Raw genomic sequence first — 10,350 nt, forward strand, 5'->3', positions numbered from 1 at the left:
TAATTATAATGATTCACGAGATCAGGGGCCTGATCCTGCTGAGGGCTGACCACCTCCTGGGAGTCAGTGAAATTCATGAGGCGCTGTGTGTGCTCCAACTCTTGCAGGACCTGGCTCTCCATTCTTTATTCCATCCACTTCGGTTGATATTGATTCAGAATCACAAGTCGCAATGATTAGAGTTGTTTCCACTTAAGCAACATTGTATATTAGGTGGATGCATGACAGAGGGCGGTGCTGCCTTTCTCCTATGTATAAGGCCACATGTATAGATGGGGTACTGGAAGCGGGCATGAACCAAACCCCAAGACTCAAGCTCCTCCCCAAAACTTTGTGAATACACGGCTCTGCGGGCATGCTTGATAATCTATGCCTATCACTACAGATGATCAAATTTGATAAGACAATTGATCTGACCAAGTTAAGTGAATTGTATTCTATGTTCCAATATTTCTGTGGCTGAAAAATGCATGAATATTCCTCCCACACACACACACACACACACATTTTTGCTCTGTCTTTGAGTATGCTCTGGACAAATGTCAGGATTTGATATTATTCTTGTATGGACCACTTCTATAAGTACTGGATAAAGTGTTTGTTTTTCCTAGTTAGTGCTCCTCACAACTTTCCTACAGGGTAGCAATATTTTCCCCATTTTATCCCTGGAACAGTGACTTGATAAGAGATGACCTAGAGGAGCAGCTGTAGATTCTGGGATTCAAATCTCAGCCCAAGTCCCTCCCGAAATATAAAAGGGTTCAGGTTCAAGATATTGACCCATTCCTAAGTACCTGTTGACTTTCATAGGATCTGCTGGTGCATACTTTAGGCAGAATACATGCTAAGGACTGAGCCTATGCTATTGTTACTGGTACCTGTTCGCAGCAGCAGACATCCTGACAAAGGATCTTACATGACCACCCAGTTATGACCTGTGGTATAAGGTAATAGCTCACCTTAACTGATCACTCTCATTATAGTGTGTATGATAACACCTATTGTTTCATGTTCTCTGTGTATATAAAATCGTCCTACTGTATTTTCCACTGCATGCATCCGATGAAGTGGTCTGTAGCCCAAGAAAGCTTATGCTGAAATAAATTTGTTAGTCTCTAAGGTGCACAAGTACTCCTGTTCTTTCTTTGTTTCAACAGTTTAACAGGTGGAAGTACTTCCTTGTGCATTCCAAGCCCTGATGTAACCTGGCAAGTTTTATGCAAGTAGCAACAGATATCAGCAAAATATGGTGGGTGGGTGTGGGGGGGGAGGTGTCCTCTTTTAAATTATACTTAAGATCCAGGGAAAGCCAATTATCTTGTAGTAGCAAAGAAGGGATGATAAACACAAGGTTATTCTGTGAAAGGATTCAAGCCTAATGCATGGTTCAAAATGGTTACCAGACAGATAATGAGTAATGGGAAGAGATAAAGCTCTAATCTGTCCAAACTCACAAGTAGCAGGGACACATTTCTATGGGTCTGCATTCCACGCAGATTTCATTTATTTATTTTGATAAATAACAATGATAAATGCCCAGCCAGGCCTTTGAGCTTTCCCAACAATTGCAATTCACACTCATTAAAATACAACGGAAGATAATAACAGAGTGCTCATCAATAATCGAAGGACTCTCATTTATAACTTTTACCTCCTAGTCACCTGTTTCCCCAAATCTCAAGAGAAAATTTTGCTTTGCAGTGTGTCCAGAAGGTTAATAGACCTGATGGACCAGAGAACGAAGCGCATTCCAAAGGCAAGGGACATCTGCCATCTGAAGATGAGACGTTGTCATTGTGGGAGGTGATTGTAGGCTCCGCTGTTTTTCTTTGAGGAAAAGGTTGGTTTCATTTTGTTTTGTGTCTGGCTTGGTTAGCTGCGCCTTCACAGTTAGATCAGCAAACAAGCTGAAAGTTTGCAATCTGTCCCTTTTCCCTGGTTTGGAGGAGAAGAACGTAGTCCTTGACTTTGAAGGAGGAGGGTACAATATATCTCAGCATGAGCAAATTTTTCCTTGACTTTACTTGCCAGTAAGGGCATATCTGGATTTATACGAGCAGTAATAATTTGCACTTCAACTGCCCTTTTAATCCAAAGAGCTCAAAGTGCTTTGATGAGGTAATGAGGTAAATCTCTAATCCCAACTGTAAAGTGGACAAAAGATACCTACGCTTCTCACACCACTCAATGGCAGCCACCTCTCAGGTGAAACATGATGATTAACAGCACACAGCAACAGTCTCTGAGAGGAAGTGAAGAAGAATGTTATATCCAACTGAAAGTGCAGGGAGAATTTAAAGACCAAAATGTTATTACCTCAAGCTGAAATTTGGGCAGAACACTGAAGTCAACGCTAAAATTACTGTGGAATCTTGAATAACATTTTACATTTCAGCAGGATTGCAAATATGTCTCAGGGAAAAGATGCTACCTTCCACATTGCAGTGCCCCTGAGTATCATGTTGGGCCATTGGTTCAGCACTGACTCATCTATTGAATTGCCCATACCATCTTTGGTGCTTCTTGGTGAACCTTGCTCCAAGAAAGCACTGTCCCATCCCTGCTTAAGTTATGAGATCTGGCTGGAATGCATCACCAGGTGACAGAGCTGCTCATGACATTGTGAGGGTTATCCTTTGGGATAACATTAATAATTGGGGGCGGGGGGGAATGGAAGAGAGACCTGGGTAAACTTATTCATAAATACACTGCATGCCCCCCAGTCAGCTGGTGTTGGCAGCTTTCATGTAGTTTTCAGCAGCAGTCTCTGGAAGGCAATATTGCAAGAAATGGCACTGGTGTCCATGTTCAGACACTGCTCAGCCTTTCCCAGAAACCCCACTTCTGATACGCTGGCTCAGAGCGTTACAGAGAATGACATGAAGGAACCTACCAAGTTTGGAGGGAGCAAAGCTACAAACACCCTATAGCCTGACAACATGATTGAACTCCTCTCTGAGAGGGTCTCATTTTCTGTTGGTGGACTAAACCAAAGTAGAAAGGTAAAGAAAGCATGTCCTCTTAGAGACACTTCTGGTGAGTGAGTGTCATGTTGCAGCTTCTTTCCAGCAAGACTAAATATAAATCTATTGCAAGACTTTTTCCTAAAGAAATTGCAAGTTGATGCTTGTCAAAAGAGATCACACAGGGCCCGATCCTGGGAGGTGCTGAGCATCTGCACCCTCCATTGACTTCAAGGAGAATTACAGGTATTTGGCACCCTCCAGGATCAGGCCCGTTAGTTTCTAAAACACTCTCTATTTTAGTGTATCCCACTGTATTGAAAGCATTTCAGACATTTGCATTATTAGTGGGTGATTTTTTTGACTAATTTACTAAAAAAACACATTTTAAACCAGGAATTTAGAGCCAGGGTACGGGGGGGGGGATCTACATTCCATTGCAAGGCCATGAGAGTGAGGCGCCTCCTTGCCATTTGTGCCAATGAAAATCTTAACATGACAGCCCTGGAAAACAAAGACTTTGATTTAGCTACAGAACAGGTATAGCGTGGGCAGCTCCAGGGCAGGTTGCTACCTTGCCCGTGTGTCTCAATGCTAGGCTGGAGGAGCCACCTCTAAGGATGAAGGTGAGCTCTCTGTGGTGTTAAATGAAGAGGCTAAAACTGCTACCAAGGCAATTATAGATGACAATAAAACAGTTTGTTTAATATATTACACACAGAGCAGTGGAAAAGATATTACAACAGAGCAGAAGAAATAGCTTCATTCATTACCCAATACACAACCTGCTCCCTCCCCCCCCAGTTTAGGCCTGGTATTTATTTTGTTTTAGGATACAGAAAAAATGTACATAATTATTAGTGATGGGCTAAAAACCGCAGAGAAAGGTTTGGGCCTTGATATAAACCTTCCCCAGCCCCTAGGATTTAGGATGTTCCAAGGATACTTATTGAGTTGGAGCTAAAGGGATGAAGTTGGATTCAAGAAGCCTAGGAGGGTTTGGATTTGGGGTTCTGGTTTGGGTCCCTCTCTGATACTGTAACTAACCACTGGTCAGCTAGAAGCTTCACAGCTGCCCCTTTGCTGCACACCACAGCCACATGGAACATTGTGGCAGAAGTGGGATCAAAGCCCAGATTCTCCAGCTCCAAAAGCACAGGGTCCCTGCCAATTAAACTAAAGGAGAATCTCCAGTCGATGTTAGCAGCATTCAGCCTATGATATGCCAGTGAGAAATTCTGATTTCATAGAGTAGAAGCCAGGGCTACATGTACACACTAGCCCACACATCATAATACATTGCAATGTGTTTCAAGAATGAGGAGTTACATTATAAATATTAATCAAATGCAACAAGAATAAATGATAAAGTATTGCATAGAACTAAATATTTTCTGATCAATGCATTTTGACTTATCCTAGCTTGGTGCTGCCCACAATACATGGTTTGTATAATCAGATCATTTACTGATCATCAGTCTTTAGAGAGCTACCAAACATTTAATCAGTTAACTCCACACCATCTTGAGGTAAAGAACACTCTTGGCACCATGATATAAGACTTTTTTTTTAGACATCAAATGATGCTGTACAGTAGCAATCTGTCATGTGCATTTGAAAGGTCAACCTAATGATGGATTTAGGGGCTTAAAGAAATTCAATTTCTGCACTTGTATAAACTTAATTAAATTCTTCTGTTCATCCACTGCAATCAGATACAATACTGAACTTGGGAACTCTGTGAAGCAAGTTGTACTCTGTTTTTGGTGTCTTTGAGGAATAACTTATTTAGCATATTTCAGAAACACAAAGGGCTTAAAGTGCTGCAGAGCTTAGTCCAGCCAAACGTGGAGTTACTCAGGAAGTTTTATTAATTAGTCAAAGCCATGGCTTCATATAGAAATAACCAGCCTTGAAGTATCATGTAAGTGCTTGTCTGGAGGCTGGCTGGACGGCCTGCTACCTTCCCATGAGTATGTGGCAGTGGGTTTTGTTTTTTAACGAGTAACACTTGTGTTTTTAGAGTTTCTAAATGGGAATTATTTAAGAGTGGACCTTCCTGAGTGTGATTCAGTGTACATAGGTTTGAGTCACATAGTCTGTTAACATGCAGTTCCTGGTACTGGCCCTTTCCATTTTCCATCTTATCTTTAGATAAGAGTTACCACTCCACCCGCTGCAAACTGACTAGTCCTCATTGTTGAAAATGTCTACACTTAACTGAAGGAAAGCTGAGCCACTGGGGAAGCTAGAGCCTCCATTTCATGGAAGAAAGATTTGAATATTCAAAAAAAAAATAGAGGGAAGTTGCTTTGTACATGGAGACATCTTTCTACTGTGATTCCCACAGACGCCGTTATTGCATGAGAAGCACAATAGATCCTGGCAGGTTCTATCTGTCATCTTCACAAGAGACTCAACCAAAGAGACTGGCTGGACTAGGAGACTGATAATAGGATATATGCCATTTCACTTCTGGGTTGCCTGTGTGCAACCAGGCCCTGCTGGCCGTGGCCAAAAGATTTTGGCTGTTGGATGGCCTGTGTGAAATGGGATTGATGGCTGCAGTTCAGTGTCTAGTAAACCTTCCCACATCACACAAGTCACCACCGCCATTGGCACTGATTGGCAACTTTGTTGGCAGTCTCATCCACGTGTCCCTGATTGGTGGGGAAGTTGTGCAGCTGGCTGTGCTCTTCCTGTTCTGTGGATAAACAGAGAACATCCTCCTCCAGGGGATATAAAACTATCGCCTTTCACAAGCACTGAATTCACACAAAAGTCAATGTGAAGTGAGGGGAAGAAAAAAAAATACCAGTGAATCTCCCTGCATGAGAGTCAGACAAAAGAGAGGCATTTGGGCTATTGAATGACAGGGAATTAGAAAATGATGCAGGCCTTTTGGGCCATGTAGGTACATGCTGACCTGGAGGCAGGAACAGCAATCTTTCTTGGCATCTTCTGGGAAATTACTGCCTGCTGCAGGGATCAGTAATTTAAGAGCTCCTAGTCAAATTCTCTGCTAGGGGAATCCTTGCAAGGCTACCTGCAAAGGAGCAAAGCAGTATTATAATGGGGCTATACAATACCACAGGTTATAACTGGGTGATAATCACTATAAAAGGTTTTTTTTTTCTTTCCTGCTAATAATAGCTCACCTTAACTGATCACTCTCTTTATAGTGTGTATGACAACACCCATTGTTTCATGTTCTCTGTGTATATAAAATCGTCCTACTGTATTTTCCACTGCATGCAGCTGATGAAGTGGGCTGTAGCCCACGAAAGCTTATGCTCAAATAAATTTGTTAATCTCTAAGGTGCCACAAGTACTCCTGTTCTTTTTGACTAACACGGCTGCTACTCTGAAACCTGAAACAAAGAAGTTAGTTTAATAAGGGCCTGACCTTGAGAGCTCCAGAGTGCTTCCTGATAAACACGTTCAATTCCCTCTGACATCGAAGGCAGATGAATGTGGTCAGCACCTTGTATGAGGTCTTCAGCACCTTCCAGGATCAGATCTTTAATCTGTGGCAAGAAGTCTGAGTGGAAAGGGGAATTCCTTTCATTCAGTGTTCAACATCTGAGCCCCAGACAGATCATCTCTTCTAGCCAGAGTAATGCTCTATCCATGTGCTTATTTGAACTCTCAGCTATGAATACATATCGAGGACACTATGTGGTTCTTAGTAAGTCTGTTGATCCATAACCCTGGTGGATATGTTACTCCCATTGAAGTCAGGTGGAGTTTTGCATGTGCAATGACTTCAGAATCAGGTCCTAAATCTTCAAGGTTGACTGTAATATTTTCTCTCTTCTCTCTCCACTTCCTTTCCTGGGACAAATAGTTAGGAACTGGGAACTATCTGCTAGTGTAAGCCCCTAGTTTTTTGAAAGTCGTTTTACAATTGGAATATTGCATTTGTCATGGCCATGAAACTCCCACTGAAACTGGTGATAAGATTAGGTGTTGGAATTTTAGTTATTGTGCATTTGGAGAAAAATTTGGCAGTGCAATTATTTTGATATAAAAGATGACTTAGTTTCTTGCTTAGTTTCTCTGGATAGGTAAGCAAACAATTCAGTGCTTCCTGTGTTCTAGACTTTTAAGAGTGTTCCGGTTAGCTCATTTCCACAGTAATGATTCACAAGACAGCGCTCTGCTTTATCAAAAAGGACCAATGGAAAAGAATCAGCTTACTTGTTCCACGGTCTAGGTGACAAAAATCAAAGTAAACCTGAGTCAAGTTACAATAAACTGATTCTGTGCTGGGATCTGGCTTTCTTTTTCTTTTTTGCTTGATGCATAATCTTTTCACTATGCACAATTAACCTGGGTTGCTAGAACCGTTTTGTAGTTGAGATTAACTTCTGAAGCCAAACAAAACAAAAGATTAATATTTCAAAAGATTTGGGGATTGGGTAGTCTATTAGCTTTATCAGCTGGAAAGTTCATTTTTAAAAATTTGTCTTATGCAATTGCACATTACATGAATTAACAGTTACTGACATGGTTAAGTGGATGCTGCTGCTAGAATTTGGTTTGAAAGATATGCAAGCTGAAGGGCAGCATCTACTGTATATTTAAAATGTCTTTTGGTTTAAGAATGGATGTAACAACTTCATTTAGCAGTCCCTTGACTATTTTAACAGGTGCAAGAATTTAATTGTGATTTGTTTTTTTTGTAGTAGCAGCCGTGTTAGTCTGTATTCACAAAAAGAAAAAGAGTACTTGTGGCACCTTAGAGACTAACAAATTTATTAGAGCATAAGCTTTCGTGAGCTACAGCTCACTTCATCAAATGCATCTGATGAAGTGAGCTGTAGCTCACGAAAGCTTATGCTCTAATAAATTTGTTAGTCTCTAAGGTGCCACAAGTACTCCTTTTCTTTTTGTTTTTTTTGGACTCCCAGGACCAAATGTAAACCTGTTATAAAACAGGTACAACTACAATGGAACCAACAGTTTTGCACCTCCTTCACACTTATGATTTAGTCACATTCATATTAATGCAACACTAGAAGTCGTAGTATTGTCAACTTTTCTTAAAGCTCCAGCTTCTGTATTAATGTGATTCTGAGAGAATCTTATCTGTCATTTAAAACAAAGGTCAGTTTCTAGCCCTCCTGAATCAAGTGTATCCTACGGACCCAGGAACCAGAAGGTAAATTCAGGTAACCTAGAATGTATTATTTTTAAAAGTCTCATTGTTTTAAAGCCAATCTCATGATTTTAGGGTCTTGACTGATTAATTTTGTTGAATATTTGGGGTTGGCAATACTGAGATTGAGGGACGGCTCTTCTGCTAGCATACATTGGCATATCACCACTGAAGTTAATGGAGTGGTGCTGATTTATAGAAACTAGGATCTGACCCTGGAAATTTAGTTGCACAGAAGTCAGAAAACGCAGCATTAAGGTTCACACAGCAGTCTCATCTCTGTTCCTTTGCACATATGCATTGTATTGCAAAATGCTACGTATTTGCCTCTAAGCTTATTGAAGTGGAGCCTCAGTAAGTCTTCAGTCATGTTACAGAAGATGTCTTGCTAACACCTTTCCATGTTCAATCTGATCCAAACGTCACAGTTGATCCCTATCTCCACAGTGGGCTAAATCAAACTTCGGGATCTAAATACTGTGGACCTGATTCGCCTCTTACTTACACTGGTTTTGCATTGGTGTAACCAAGCCTGGTGGGAACATTCTGTTTTGCATCAAAACATTGTAGCTCCGCTCCATCTCTAAATGAGTCTAGGTCTGCTAGAAATGCATTGCTATTTGCATTTCTTCCCTGAAAAAATATAATTTTTTGTCATCTGTTCCCTCTGAGCTACAGTTCTCTCTTGTCTGCCAAAGAAATACTCGCTTGGGTTTTTTCCTTTCATGTATCCTGAGACTGAAGTCTGCCTCCCCCTACTGGTTCATAGAATGGTATTTCTCTTTCCCCTGCTACTATGTCCTGCTCTCCTACACTGTTTGTCTCATGATTGTTTGCTTAACAACTAACCAAAGAAGCAATCCATTCATGGTGGCCATGGCACCTCACTCTGCTCTCTGATTCAGGCATGAAATAGTGGTTGCTGTTCCCCAGTCTTTCCCTATCTTACATGACACAGATGTATACATTCAAAGCTATCTTACCTCACTTATTTGAGGTCTTCAGGACAACCCAGGTCATGTTGTTGCCCAGATTTGTGGACTGTCAAACAACCGATTATTGAGCAGCTTTAAAAAAAATGTAGTCCCATTGCAGCACACTTTCTGCTTCCAAAGCAGCTATGCATGGAGATATCTCAAGCCAGGAGGCAGATTGATCCAGAAGAAACAGTCCTTATGCGAATACCACAAGCATTTACAATCGATATACAAATAAGGCACCAATCAGCTTTAACAACCATCGTTGTCATGTTCCTATTCCTTCTCTGTAATTTTAACGCATGTTTTTTTACATGTCACAGGGTGACTGGCCCCTTTAAAGGGATATAGGAGCAGCCACAGCCAGGCCACAATTAATTAGCTGCATCCCAGCCTGTTGCAGGAGGTGGAACTAAGGAGATGGGGGATAGCTTAATGGACAGCTGAGCCTTAGGAAAGGGCTAAGAGAGCTCAGGCTGGAAGTTGGAACCACAGGATGCAGGTAAACTCTTGGGGAAGGCCCTGAGCTAGGTGGCCAGATACTCTGTGGGAACCAGCCTGGAAGTTCAGTGCTCTATACCAGAGCAGGAAAGGATGCCAGGAATGGAGCCCAGTGGGCTGAGTGCTCTATCCCAGAGCCAGAATGACTCTCAGAAGTAGCTTAGAAAGGGTCAGAGAACATGGTCCAAAGTGGGGCTGAAGAGAAGTCCCTGAAGGGCAGAAGAATCTTTCTGTTTCTTGGAACTTTTTCATTTTATCATTCTCTTGGTACCCTGGAAGGCGTTACATTTGTTTGTGACTGGGCTGGAGGGCTAGGCCACATCTCCAGCTCAGTCTGGTATGTGGTGACTCTGGAGACCCATCTCCAGAATGGAAACTAAGACAGGGAGCACCAGTATGGGGTGCCTTTATCCTATGACATTATATCATTGCTCCCAGAAAGATCCTGAGTGGATGTAGGGAGCTCAGAGACAAAAAACGAAAATGACTAGGGTCATAAGAAGATTGATTTAAGAGGAATGAATATACACAGCTTTCCTTTGGTGACAAAAGAAGAGAATATGGTAACAGTCTACAAATACATGAAGGTTATAAACACCAAAGAGGAAAAGGAATTATTTAGAATTGATCAAATGGCTATAACTAATGGGATGAAATTAAGAAGTAACAAGCCATGGAATATATTCCTAAGGGTTGTGTTGGAGGCTGTTAAAGTTGGACTGGTCAGAACACTAGGAAATGTGTTGTA

This window comes from Dermochelys coriacea, chromosome 9 (assembly GCF_009764565.3).
Source record: "Dermochelys coriacea isolate rDerCor1 chromosome 9, rDerCor1.pri.v4, whole genome shotgun sequence".
Classification (NCBI taxonomy): domain Eukaryota; kingdom Metazoa; phylum Chordata; order Testudines; family Dermochelyidae; genus Dermochelys; species Dermochelys coriacea.